This window comes from Paramisgurnus dabryanus, chromosome 14 (assembly GCF_030506205.2).
Source record: "Paramisgurnus dabryanus chromosome 14, PD_genome_1.1, whole genome shotgun sequence".
NCBI lineage: Eukaryota > Metazoa > Chordata > Actinopteri > Cypriniformes > Cobitidae > Paramisgurnus > Paramisgurnus dabryanus.
This window is the reverse complement of record NC_133350.1, coordinates 25,444,409-25,459,310: the sequence shown is the minus strand read 5'-3', so window position 1 is coordinate 25,459,310 and position 14,902 is coordinate 25,444,409. Positions and strand designations below refer to the sequence as shown.

Sequence of the window (14,902 nt, the reverse complement as noted above, 5' to 3'; positions counted from 1 at the left end):
ATCGCGGATGAATTTGTCTGCAAGGTGCTTATCATACCTGTTTGCTCCATTAGTAGCCTATGATTTATGCAATGCAGAAAACATGAATGGAATCGAGAAATCTAGTCATAAAAAGGGAATATACTGTGATGAATAAATAAATAAAAAAACAGGTCAGTACACTTAAATCAAACCTTTAGGAAAATTATCCATGGTTTTACTTCACTAAAAAAAACACGATTACTGTAGTAAAACCATGGTTACCACAAAATTACCATTGCTTTTTAAAAACCATAGTTAAACCATGGTTAGTTAAGTAAATCCATGGTTTTGCGAATAGTAATCAACACACACACACACAAAAAAAACATGGTTACTACACTTTTACCACAAAAAAAAACAGTTAATTTGCCTAAGGGAAATCACTATATAGAGTAGTGTCCGTGAATATTAAACTGTAAAAATAAAAATGAACTGCATGTGACTACCAGAAAATACACAACAAAGTATATATTTTATATACTGTATTGTATATACAGTACCAGTCAAAAGTTTGGACACACAAATGAGAAGTGTTTCCAAACTTTTGACTGGTAATTTACCATAATAAACACATAAAGAACATTGGCTGATATATATCGGTATCGGCCTTTTTAACTCCCTTATATCGGCATCGGCCCACACAAAAAACCCAACATCGGTCGGGCTTTATTTCAAATCACTCTCGCTGTATTTTGATGTCACCCACCTGTAAGTCTGCACTGCACCATATGAAGTCGAACACACAAAAGAGCTCAATTTTGTTTTAGTCTCATAACATCACTAAGAAAATATCACTTAAGTACCAATTTTTGGGGCTTGACAAGACATGAAGGTGAATAAATAATGACATACTTTCATTTTTGTATAAACTATTACTTCAAGCAAGGGCAAGCCAGTATTGAAATATGGCTATATTTCAACCATATCCTATACCACGTGTATTTTACAGTGCTTTATTTGGTTACATTTTATAGTATACAGCTGCCCAGTTAACATGTATCTACAGTTAAAGGGAAGTGAATGGCAGGGAAAGCACAAGGAAGTTAAAATGTGTTAAAGTTACTTCCTTCTACAGCCGAGTAAAGAATTGCACAAATGGCTGTCCAAACCAGAGCTCAAACTAAGACGAGAGGACTTGTCGCTAGTTGTAACCAGCCCTGACATCCGCACATCAGTCACAGCTCACGACGTCTGATAACACCTCAATCTATTCTAGTCTACCAGCTTAACAGAGCAAACAACTGCCTGTTACTAACCACATCCCATAATGGTACACTACAGTTATTATTCATTACTAAGAAAGGCTCATTCCTAACACACATATCAGAAGACAACAAAATACTCTAAATAACAAAAACATTGGCTAAGCTTTTAAAATACACAAGACTAGGAAATAGCACAAGAATGCAAGGAAGACAAGTCCTAGAACGAGGGAACACATGTGGATCCACTAGACTAGACGAACTGGTTAAAAAAGAAACAGATGCTATGAAGAGATAAGAGAACATTAAGTGGTTTCATATACGTGACCCTCCCTGGGAACTCCTAGTTTAAATCTAATAATGGGCAATATTTAACCATTATTTTACTATCATTTAAATCTTTGACATGACTTTCTCAGTCAATATTAAAGATATCAGTGATATGTTCTTTGCATTGCACATGATTATTCTGTAGAAAACAGTTTTTACTTTAGCTGGGTTTTCACAGACAGTGTCACATATTTTAAAGGAGTCCATGTAATCCTCATCTATAAGGTTAGAAATGTTTTCTTCAGCTATAACATATTAATTCCCATTTCCACCATCTCTCTTACAGTTAGAAATAAAAGCACAAGATTCAAAACTTTGCTGCATTTACTCAAGCTGCATGTTGAGACAAATATAGTAGGTAACAGCTCCTAAACAAACAACCTTTTACAAAGCCTGCATTACACTGTGACAGGTTCACAAAACAAACCCTGCAGCTTAAATGGGGCACATAATCTAAAGATCACTTGAAGATCATGCCCTTTATTTACCATAGGAACCAAGGATCCACCATCAGCTGGTCCTGCATACATGTTTTCCATTGGGATTAAGTTTTGATTTGTTAAAAACAAACTGTCTGTTAAAATCAAAGAATAATGGTCTGCTCATAATGTGACCCCTTTAACAAAATAATCAATTTAGTTTAAATACCCCTCCCTTTAGATATGATCAGCCCATCAGTTGCAGTGCATCCTAACCCCTTACATACTTCTGAGTGGTAAACCACATTCACCCTTTGATTGACACGAGATTTCCCTCGCGCACAACAGTTGCAAACGCGTTTTACGAGAGCGGAACATCATAACAATTCATATGGGACTGTCACAATGAAGACAACCCAGCCCTGATATAAATTAACTCTATATTAATCTCGTATTCAGTTGTACTAACGTGCAAGTGCATGCTCGTGCAGAAAGAGTAGTTATAATGGGTGATTCATTTTGCGTTACATGACTTGAGTATATGACATTAACATTACAGCCTTATAAACCATTCGGGCAAAATCACACATTATGCATATTTGTTTAGTTTATATCGTGTTAAATGCAGAGATAGATGCTCGTACCTGTCTATCGGAGAGGAGCAGAAGCGTGTGTTGCTCGCAGCGCGCTCTCGCTGAGTCTCGCTCGCGACGATCCACTGCGGTTCCTCTAAGCTCCGCCCTGACGTCACCGAGCCTCTAAAGCTCTCCGCCAATCACATTTAGGAAATCGATGACTGTCAGTCACGGAGGCGGGGTTATGTAGATAAAAAATATGTGTCTGTTTGGATCGTGAGAAATGTTCTGTTATTTTCTCTCACTTTTCCAGCGAAGTGTTTGCTCACATATGCGTGTCCATTCAAGCATTAATCAAACATTAGTTGTGAAGTTAATCTGACTTTGTAAATTTGCTTATGATATCATTTAAACGCTTAAAAGGAAATCCTTTAAAAGGGGTTGATCCACAATCATTTGTTCTGTGTTTTACAGTTCAATGGTTTATAAGCAATTATAATATGCAAAAATACTAAAGCATAAGTTACGATTTACTATAGTAAGTTTTAAAACTTACCATAATAAATAATACTACAGAATGCTATAATAAACATTAACATTAAGTGTAGTAATTATGGTAACATACTATAGTATACCACAATTTATTAGAGTTTACTACACATAGATATGTATATAAAGGCTAGATGGCTCGTCCGCGCTGATGGCCAATTGAGTGGAACGTCCGCATTTTGGCGGCCATCTTAGGACAGGGCGCTCGCTCACTCGTAGCATTGAGTTTTAATGATGCAGGTACTTTTAAATGACCATAACTTGCTTAATTTTTTACCGATTTTCAAACGGATTGGTTTGTTATAAACGTCAAAGATGTACCTATGACACTGAATACGTATACTAAAAATAAATAAAAAATTCATGAAACATGTTAAAGCATCCAGAATTATAGCCACGTTAATAACGTTTGTAAAAAACCAAACCGTTTGTAAATCCGTCAAGAATTCAGCAAGTTACGAGCATTTTAGTTGGCGTATGTCACTCACCTTCCGTCCACAGCAGCAGGGAGCAGCACTATGGCAGCACTGACCTAAGATGGCCGCCAAGTGATGACACAGCTGACTCCGCCTTGAGCCATCTAGCCTTTATATACATATCTATGTTACTACAGGAAATAATACTAAAGAATACTACAGTATATACTGGGGTTAGTTTTGACATTTTATAAATATATTAATTTATCATGTGTAATTAAAACTCAAAATAAATAAATAAATAAATAAATAGGCTACTAAAAAGCACCACACTGTACATTTTAATATTTTTTGTTTAATTTAAATTGTATGTTTTATGTCATAAATCTGCTTTGGGCGATCATGAAGGGCACAAGTGGGGGCCACAGTACACATAGGGGGCCACACAGTGAAAACATTTTTGTGCCTTCTGTATGGTGCATCCCTTTATGTCCCCCCCCCCCCAAGAAAATGTATTACATAAAACATTCCAAAACATAAAATTTGTATTAAATAAAACATATTCAATTAAACAATGTAGTGCTGTTGGTTAGTAGTCTTATTTTTTTAAAGGTATAATTACACTAAATTATTTTTTTTTATAAAATGGCATTAATCTGGGGCCCTCCTGGAATCTCCACGACCCCCAGTTTAAGAACCACTTTACTACAGTATAGTGTCTCCCCAAAAAAGCTTTTCAGTTATGGCAGATGATTTTAATGGTCATCTTTATCGCACTGTCCTCAGCATGTAGTTTATACATTAATATAATTATCATGACCACAGTTGGTAGAAATGACCTAAACTAGTTTACATTTATTTATTATACACATAGATATATTTATAAGGGGAAAAAAATAGAGGTACACTGTAAAACTTTTCACTGTAAATTTACAGTAAAATACTGGCAGCTGGGTTGCCAGCCGTTTACTGTATTTTTACAGAACCACTACTGTAAACAACATTTACAGTCTTGCACTGTAATTGTCAGATACAGTATAACGCTGTAATTTATTTATTTTTACAGTATACACTGTAAAACTTTACACTGTAAATTTACATACAGGCAGCTATATTGCCAGCAAATTACTGTATTTGTACAGAACTATAACCCATTCTGTATTTTACTGATATGCCACTTTTAAATTAGGAATTTATATTATATGTGTAACAGTAACAATAGTCTCAAATGGTAATTAAATACATAATACACAAATACAAAATTCTTAGAATATAAAACTTTATTTTTTAAAAGCAAAGACCATAAAATTTACATAAACATTGTTTGCTGAAATGTCAGCTGTATGCATTACAATTAATAAACAGTTGACAGAACAGTTATGAATTATCAGAACATTAACAATCAAGTGATCTTATTAACTTTTAAAGAATGGAAATGTTTCAAAATATTTTAAATGATGTAAAATAAGAAAGTCAGGAGGGAAAATACATTAAAGTATTACTCTACTTTCTTAATAAAAAATCTGGATAATTTACTCACCCACATGTCATCCAAAATGTTGATGTCTTTTTTTGTTAAGTCAATAAGAAATTAAGTTTTTTAGGGAAAACACTCCATGCTTTTTCTCAATTTTAAAGACTTTACTGGACCTCAATAGTTTACAGATTAAATGCAGTTTAAAATTTGCTATTTTGATGCAGCTTTAAAGGGCTCTAAATGATCCCAACCAAGGCATAAGGATCTTATCTAGCAAACCATCATAATTTTTATTGAGAAAAATAAAAAATAAGTACTATAAATCCATAACTTCTCATCTTGCACTAGCCTTGTGTCCCACCAGCGCAATCTGGCGTAATGCTTAAGCATGTTGAAAGGTCACACGTGATGCATGCAAAACTACCGCCACAGTGTTTACAAGCGTGGAGACCCTTATGCAACAAACATATATTTCTCAATATATTACATGACAATATATTTAATGTGTCTCCATATATTGTGAAATTTACAAAGTAATATATATCATGATATATTATATAAAAATATATTATATATATGTAAGTGATATATTGCAATATATTATACAATACTGCAATTATTGCCGTTTTCATATATTGATTAAATACATCTCATTATACTATTTAATATATCCCATAATATATTGGAAATATATGAAGTAATATATTGATGCATATATTCTAAATGCATGTAATATATTGAAGTATATATTGGCAATATATGTAGTAATATGTTGATAAATATACTCTTAATGCATGTAATATATTGCAGTATATATTGGCAATATATGGAGTAATATGTTGATAAATATACTCTTAATGCATGTAATATATTGCAGTATATATTGGCAATATATGGAGTAATATGTTGATAAATATACTCTTAATGCATGTAATATATTGCAGTATATATTGGCAATATATGGAGTAATATGTTGATAAATATACTCTTAATGCATGTAATATATTGCAGTATATATTGGCAATATATGGAGTAATATGTTGATAAATATACTCTTAATGCATGTAATATATTGCAGTATATATTGGCAATATATGGAGTAATATGTTGATAAATATACTCTTAATGCATGTAATATATTGCAGTATATATTGGCAATATATGGAGTAATATGTTGATAAATATACTCTTAATGCATGTAATATATTGCAGTATATATTGGCAATATATGGAGTAATATGTTGATAAATATACTCTTAATGCATGTAATATATTGCAGTATATATTGGCAATATATGGAGTAATATGTTGATAAATATACTCTTAATGCATGTAATATATTGCAGTATATATTGGCAATATATGGAGTAATATGTTGATAAATATACTCTTAATGCATGTAATATATTGCAGTATATATTGGCAATATATGGAGTAATATGTTGATAAATATAATCTTAATGCATGTAATATATTGCAGTATATATTGGCAATATATGGAGTAATATGTTGATAAATATACTCTTAATGTATGTAATATATTGCAGTATATATTGGCAATATATGGAGTAATATGTTGATAAATATAATCTTAATGTATGTAATATATTGCAGTATATATTGGCAATATATGGAGTAATATGTTGATAAATATAATCTTAATGTATGTAATATATTGCAGTATATATTGGCAATATATGGAGTAATATGTTGATAAATATACTCTTAATGCATGTAATATATTGCAGTATATATTGGCAATATATGGAGTAATATGTTGATAAATATACTCTTAATGCATGTAATATATTGCAGTATATATTGGCAATATATGGAGTAATATGTTGATAAATATACTCTTAATGCATGTAATATATTGCAGTATATATTGGCAATATATGGAGTAATATGTTGATAAATATACTCTTAATGCATGTAATATATTGCAGTATATATTGGCAATATATGGAGTAATATGTTGATAAATATACTCTTAATGCATGTAATATATTGCAGTATATATTGGCAATATATGGAGTAATATGTTGATAAATATACTCTTAATGCATGTAATATATTGCAGTATATATTGGCAATATATGGAGTAATATGTTGATGCATATATTCTTTATGTATGCAATATATTGCAGTATATTGTAAAATACATGAGTAATATGTTGATACATATACTCTTAATGTATGTAATATATTGCAGTATATATTGGCAATATATGGAGTAATATGTTGATAAATATACTCTTAATGTATGTAATATATTGCAGTATATATTGGCAATATATGGAGTAATATGTTGACAAATATACTCTTAATGTATGTAATATATTGCAGTATATATTGGCAATATATGGAGTAATATGTTGATAAATATAATCTTAATGTATGTAATATATTGCAGTATATATTGGCAATATATGGAGTAATATGTTGATAAATATACTCTTAATGTATGTAATATATTGCAGTATATATTGGCAATATATGGAGTAATATGTTGATAAATATAATCTTAATGTATGTAATATATTGCAGTATATATTGGCAATATATGGAGTAATATGTTAATAAATATAATCTTAATGTATGTAATATATTGCAGTATATATTGGCAATATATGGAGTAATATGTTGATAAATATACTCTTAATGCATGTAATATATTGCAGTATATATTGGCAATATATGGAGTAATATGTTGATAAATATACTCTTAATGCATGTAATATATTGCAGTATATATTGGCAATATATGGAGTAATATGTTGATAAATATACTCTTAATGCATGTAATATATTGCAGTATATATTGGCAATATATGGAGTAATATGTTGATAAATATACTCTTAATGCATGTAATATATTGCAGTATATATTGGCAATATATGGAGTAATATGTTGATAAATATACTCTTAATGCATGTAATATATTGCAGTATATATTGGCAATATATGGAGTAATATGTTGATGCATATATTCTTTATGTATGCAATATATTGCAGTATATTGTAAAATACATGAGTAATATGTTGATACATATATTCTATATATATGTAATTTATTGCAGTATATTGATAAATATAAATAATTGTCGCTTTTAATATATTGCACGTGAATATAATATATGTGTTTATATATCTCAAAATATGCAATATTATATTTACAAATATCCACCATATTGTATTCCGATTGATATGCAAAAATGTATTAACAATATATGTACAGATATAGTGTCACATGTATGTTTACTATATTGTAGAATATATTTTAAATAATATGTAAAATTATATAGAAATATATACATAAAAATATGTACACACATTTATACCACATATTAACACAGACTAATGGATAATCTATCAAAAGCCACCTTTATTTTCTTTTAATCAGGCACACATACTAAAACTAATTTGAGGTAGAGAGCTAAACAGACCTATTACAACCACAAGAGATTTTGCACATGGTCAGACAATGTGGTTTGCTTTACATTACATAAATGTCTTGCATTACATTAACATAAATTACATTTTAAAAGAGTGACATAAAACAGAAAATATACAAAATATAAATGAAAGCAATTTAAATTACAAAGGTCTATTTATTTCAAACTTTCAGCAGTGCCGTTATACAGTTAAAAATACAATATAAACAAAATGCACAGACAATAATAGATATAAACAAACTTTCAAGGAGCTTTGGCAATGTGAAAAAGCAAAGACATAAATTACCAAAAGAACAGGCCTTTATCCTGGCTAGGAGTCCATCTTGGCTCTTCACTGGTTTAAATTACTTATATACCCATGCTTTTGCACTTCACCTGGTGTCTTAGCTCGCATATTCTACTGTTGATGGATTTTCTAACATCAGCTTTGGCCGTGGAAACTGGTTTAAAACAGCATCTGTGGAACAAAACAACAACGATTACTCTCTCCCTTCTCACTCCTTCCCCTCTGGTTCACAAAAATCTCTCCTGGAAGAGATGCAATCAAAACTGGAAAGCACCACCTCTGAAAACTATGTACCTTGTAAAGCTTGAAGTTTTTCCTGGGTTGAGAGCATGCCAACGATCAGTCTCCTTCTCAAGTTTTACTGGTGGTTAGCAAACAACTTTTAGGTGCATTACCGCCACCTACTGATTAGGAGTATGAGTTAGGACTATAGGTCAGGACCAGAGATGTATAAAGTACTAGGGACCCAGACTTGAGTAAAAGTACAAGTGCTCTATCAAAAAAGTGACTTGAGTAGAAGTTGAAGTGCTCTTTAAGCACAGCACTTAAGTGGAAGTACTAAAGTATTAAACATGTTTTGTACTTAAGTATTGCAAGTAGTTTATTTTAAAATATACTACTCAAGTACTGAAAGTAAAAGTACAAGTATTGTGTAATGTAGTTATTAAAGAAAACAGTCAAAAGTTTGAATATAATATTGTTTATATTATTTCAAATGTTTTAGCTAAAGGACACTCACAATTCCTTTGGCTGTAGCAGGAGTACAAAGACAGGACTGTTCAGATAATTTAGATTAATTTAACCAAATAATTAAATATTAGTCGATATAATGGTAATAGGTACAGTAAAGGTACAAGGTGTTTCAATGAACTTAAGTTTCCTTCTTTCACGCACACTCGCCCTTTCTCACGCATTCTCTCTCTCTCTGTCTTTCTCGCGCACTTTGGTTCTCTATTTGCTTCACTTTGTCCACAACCCCGGCTCATATTTGGGAGTGAGAGGGAGGGAGGGGTCCGCCCTTCACTATCTCCGATTGGTTTAGAACACGATCTGTGTGTGTTTCTAATGTGTATCACCGCTCTGGCAGTGATAATGTGGGTTTGGAATGATTCGTAACATTTGAGTGTAACGAGTAACTATGCAGCACATAAAAAATGTATCGGAGTAAAAGTATTAAACTCATCGAAAATATGTACTGAAGTAAAAGTGGAAGTAGGAGAAAAAATATATACTTCAGTAGAGTACAGATACTGTCTTTTAGTACTTAAGTACAGTAGTGAAGTAGTTCTACTTCGTTACTATACATCTCTGGTCAGGACCTATCAGCCTCATTGTTGCTAGTCACAGGTATGTGTCCTTGTCCTCTCCTCGCGCCTGAATCTCAGCTTCCTACTCAAGCATTATGCTCCATCGCCTTTGGCACGCATTCTGGTTGAAGCAGTCGGTGCTGAGTAGAGTACTGACAAATGTAGAAAATGAAAGAAAGGTCTCTGCTGTTTCAATAAAACTGTTATTTGTGTAATGCAGATTTTTGTCTTTAATATTTTCTTTAGGCTATATGCCATGCATATTCATGAATATGCTGTAGTTGTTTATTTGGAAAGAAAAAAAAATGTTAAATCATATATACATACATACATACATACATACATACATACATACATACATACATAGCACATCCATATATTCATGGGCATTGCTAGATATAAAGCTCTACTGGGGCACAGGCCCCCCATTTTTTGCTGACTTTTTTGAAAGCCTGCTGTGTGCAAGAAGTGTGCAACACTTCTATACAATGTCCTTTGCTCAACCCACTATTCTACAGTTCAACAGTTACTGCAAAAGATACATATATACAAGTATAATCTTCGTTATACCTAACATTATTACACATTTCTTGAAACTATGCCTCATATTCTCAAAACAGTAAAGACAATTCCATAAAGTCTCACACAATACTCCAAACATCATATTTTCAGGTCAAAATGAAGCTCTACACTCAAAACCATTCACTCTTACTGAAATACCAAACTTTTCCCTCAGACAACACACACAAGCTTTCAAAAACACACACACTACAATATAGTATTACACACTTGTGCAATCAATTCAAAACAATATATCCAAAACTGGTAAGTTGCTTGTGGTTCTCCCCCTCAAAAACCTTTTCACATGACCAAAAAGACACAATCAATGTATGCATTTTTATTCATTCATGTGCTATACACAGCACAACTGTAAATTGTAATATTTCGCCTCAACATCCCGTCTTAGTTCTGGGTCAGGCCAGAGAATCTCATCCACATCACAGGCTATATTGGTCCTAGCCAAACAGCAAGGGTAAAATCCTCTTGCCTGATCCACCCCTTGCATTCATCTGCTGATATGTCTATCTGTATGGAAGGCAATTTGATGCATTTCTTTATTCCAGTAGCATAGTCCAACAGTGTATGCACACTAAAGTTACTGTATAGAGCAGTCTTACTGTAAGTACACCTATCTGTTTTCCTCCCTGAAGGCTCTGAAGATGGAGGCATAAGTAAAGCGACTCAAATTAGGCTTTACTCGTTGCTCAGCCTCCCTCATAGTCATACCATGGACCAGGACATGGTCAACTAGAGTGGCTTGTATTTCACCTTGAAATTGCTTGTCACCTTGCCCTTCATCTCCTTCCTCCTCTTTCACCACGTCCTCCTCCTCTTCCTCCTCCTCCACTATGTCCTCTTCCTCCTCCTTCACCACGTCCTCCTCCTTTCCCTCCTCCTCTCCCTCCTCCTATTCCTCTCCCTCCTCCTCCTCGACCTATTTCTTCATCATGTCCCCTCCCTCCTCCTTTACCATGTCCTCTTCCTCCTCCTTCACCACGTCCTCCTTCTTTCCCTACTCTTCTGCCTCTTCCTCTCCCTCCTCCTCTTCCTACTCCTCCTCGACCTATTTCTTCATCATGTCCTCTCCCTCCTCCTTTACCATGTCCTCTTTCTCCTCCTTCACCATGTCCTTCTTCTTTCCCTCCTCCTCTTCCTCCTCCTCTTCCTCGACCTATTCCTTCATTTCTCTGTGGATCCATTGTTTCAAAGCTCAATGAACAGATTCAGGCCCTTTTATGTATCTATTGAAGGATCTGATTGCTGTGTGTTCAATTTTGACTTTTAGTGTTTCCAGCTTGGTAATTGTTTGCTAAGCTGTGCTGACTTGAGTGAACAGTATTGAATGCTAGTGCTTTCCATATGACCAGATGGTGTAAGCACTGAGAAATGTAAGGATTTGTGTGTAGAGTTTTGAAGTAACAGTTCACCAAAACTGACTCATGTGTTAACCAAGGTGAAAAAGTAGTACACTTCCATAGTGTATTTTAAGTGCTTTATTTTCGCACACTAATTTTGTACTTAAGAAGTACTAAAGACAAATTTTTAGTATATTAAGATGTTCTTAAGATCATCTTAGTGTACTTCACTGTGCTATTTTGAGACACCATAAATATGAACTAAAATGTGCTAAAAATGTATTTAAAAAATGTATTTATGTACCACTTGTAGTAAACTTGAACCCATCTTTGTATAAAAGTTGTGTTCAAGATTAATACAAGTGTTAACTAAATAAGTTTTTTTATACAGAGATAGTATGTTAAAAGTGCATGTTAGTTCATATTCATGGTGCCTCAAAATAGCACAGTGAAGTACACTTAGATAATCTTAAGAACATCTTACATCTGTCTCAGCAACAATTCAATTCTACAGACTTGACGAGGTTTTCCTGAGATTTTTCCTCTAATGTTTCAGACCTGATCGGGTGAGGATGTAGTTTGTCTTACCTCCTTAAAACTCATCATCTCTCTTGTCTGCTTCGCTTTCCCTGCTTTGCACAAAACATGTTCATCTAAAGAAGCCAATAATGATCGAGTCAAAATAAGATTATTATTATTATTTAGAAACTTACTTTAGTTTGGTCATGTTTTCATAAGCTAAGTCACTCGCGTGGCATCACCTTTTGAATGCGGTTGTGTGCAATGCGGATGAGCGCAAGACGTGCGCGGACATGGATACGTGCGTGCACGAGTCAATGCGACTGCTTCGTTACAAGCGTAAATTGGGTAACTACATTGCATATAGATCCGTTTTTGCCGCGATTATCTTTGTAAAGGAATACACTATTTAACTGCTAAAATTTAAACTTGAGATTTACACCGGGGCACAAAAGATTTACACTGGGGCATGTGTCCTGGTTAAAGGGGTCTAGCGATGCCCCTGCATATATTGCAGTATATTAAATCATATAAAGACAAACTATTACATGGAAAAACATAGTGCCCTTTTTGGTCTTGGTTACAATATATTTTGTATCAATATATACATGTATGGTCTATTCATATACTGCAATATAATGGAAAATATACATATTAAATCCTATATATGGGAATATACTGCCTAATATATTACATGATATTTTCTATGCATATATTACAATATATTGGGAAATATAAATATTAAATCCGATATATGGTAATATATTGCCTAATATATTACATGATATTTTCCAATATACTGCAGTATATGTTTGTTGCATAAGGGGAAAGAGGAACGTTCAGACGTTGTTGTATGTGGAATGATAACAATTAATGTCTTTATGTTAGTTTGTTGTTTAAAATGGTCTGCAAGTGTGTGTTTCACATTTGTGATGCATGACCTTTCGACATGCCTATGCATTACATGACGTCAAGTTGTCGCATCACACGGCTAGTGCAAGATGAGAAGTTGTGGATTAAAAGTGCATTTTTTTTCCTTGCCGAAAGTTGTGATTTTTGCTGGTTAAGACCCTTATGCATCAGTTTGGATAGTTTAGAGAAGGGCTGCACGATAAATCACATGCGATAGTCATGCGCATCTCATCACCTGCTTTCAGATGGAGCAGCTTTTACTAGACAGAGACGTAGTTCACTGACAAGCAGGGCCATATCGCATACATATTATTAATGCAAATTTTGCCATGATTGTCAGTGATCTATGGCTTTGTGTAGTACATGCTGCTTTACTTACAAGATGCGAAATGACAATCACATGCGATTTATCATGCAGCCCTAGTTTAGAGCCCTTTGAAGCTGTATGCACCCTTTTAAACTGCATTTACACTGTAAACTGTTGAGGTCCATTAAAGTCCACTATATGGAGAAACATTCTGGAATGTGTTACTCAAAAAAACAAAAAAAATGAATTTCTTCTTGACTGAACAAAGAAACACATAAACGTTTTGGATGACTTAGGGGTAAGTAAATTATCAGGATTTTGTATTAAAGGAGTAGTCCACTTTAAAGATGGGGCCCATTGACTTACTTTTTTTTCCTATTATGAAAAGTCAATGGACCCCATCTTTAAAGTGGACTACTCCTTTAAGAAAGTGGACTAATCCTTTACTGTATTTTCCCTCCTGACTTTCTTTTTTTGCATCATTTTAAAAGTGGATTAATTCTTTAACATAAGCATATTGGATGAAATGCCAGCTGTACGTTTGTATTTCAATTAACAGCACATCATTAACAATGTAGGAAACTTTAATTCCTTTTAATTCAACTACACTGGATAGTGGAAGTGTCTAAACAAAATTCCATTTAAAGTCCGTAAGTTTTCTAAGAAGAGTGGAAACCTGTGGATTCACTGTAGTGTTCTTTTTCCCTTTCTTCATCTTTGATCCATGTTCCAGGTTGATGTAGAGAAATCATCTGCAAAGCAGAACACAAACAAGAACAATTATTATTATGTTGATAAAACATTTTTAATAAGTCTTCTTATTTTACACAGTAATTAAAAAACAACAAATAAATCTGTATTAATAATTGTGCAATTTAATTGAATTATTTGGTTTAAACAGAAGTAATGGGGGAAGATCAATGTTCTGTTAAAAACAACAAATCACTGGTCAAAATGGAAATGTGACATTGCAAGCATAAAGGTGACATTGTTTTGTAAAGGTGTAAAATCAAGTTGCAGGCATAAGAAAAAGGTTTGGCAACATTGAACTGTTAATCTTAAGCGTAATTCATGTCTTGTAAAACTTTATATTTAGGCTAAATAAATATGAACTGTATTCATCTGACCTCAGTTTTTCTGCATTTACACGTTTGGCATGGATTTTTGGGCTGAAATACTGCAAAAAGCATTGCAAGTGTGCAAACAG

General features: G+C 33.1%; 1 protein-coding gene across 1 annotated transcript in view; it reads right to left on the bottom strand.

Moving 5' to 3' along the window:
• Nucleotides 1–2,685, bottom strand: part of camk1b (calcium/calmodulin-dependent protein kinase Ib) — a 53,389-nt gene extending 50,704 nt beyond the window's left edge. Inside the window, exon 1 of the mRNA XM_065241764.1 lies at nt 2,617–2,685. The gene's annotated coding sequence lies outside the window, so the exon portion shown is untranslated. The remainder of the gene's footprint in view (nt 1–2,616) is intronic.
• Nucleotides 2,686–14,902: the final 12,217 nt, after the last annotated feature.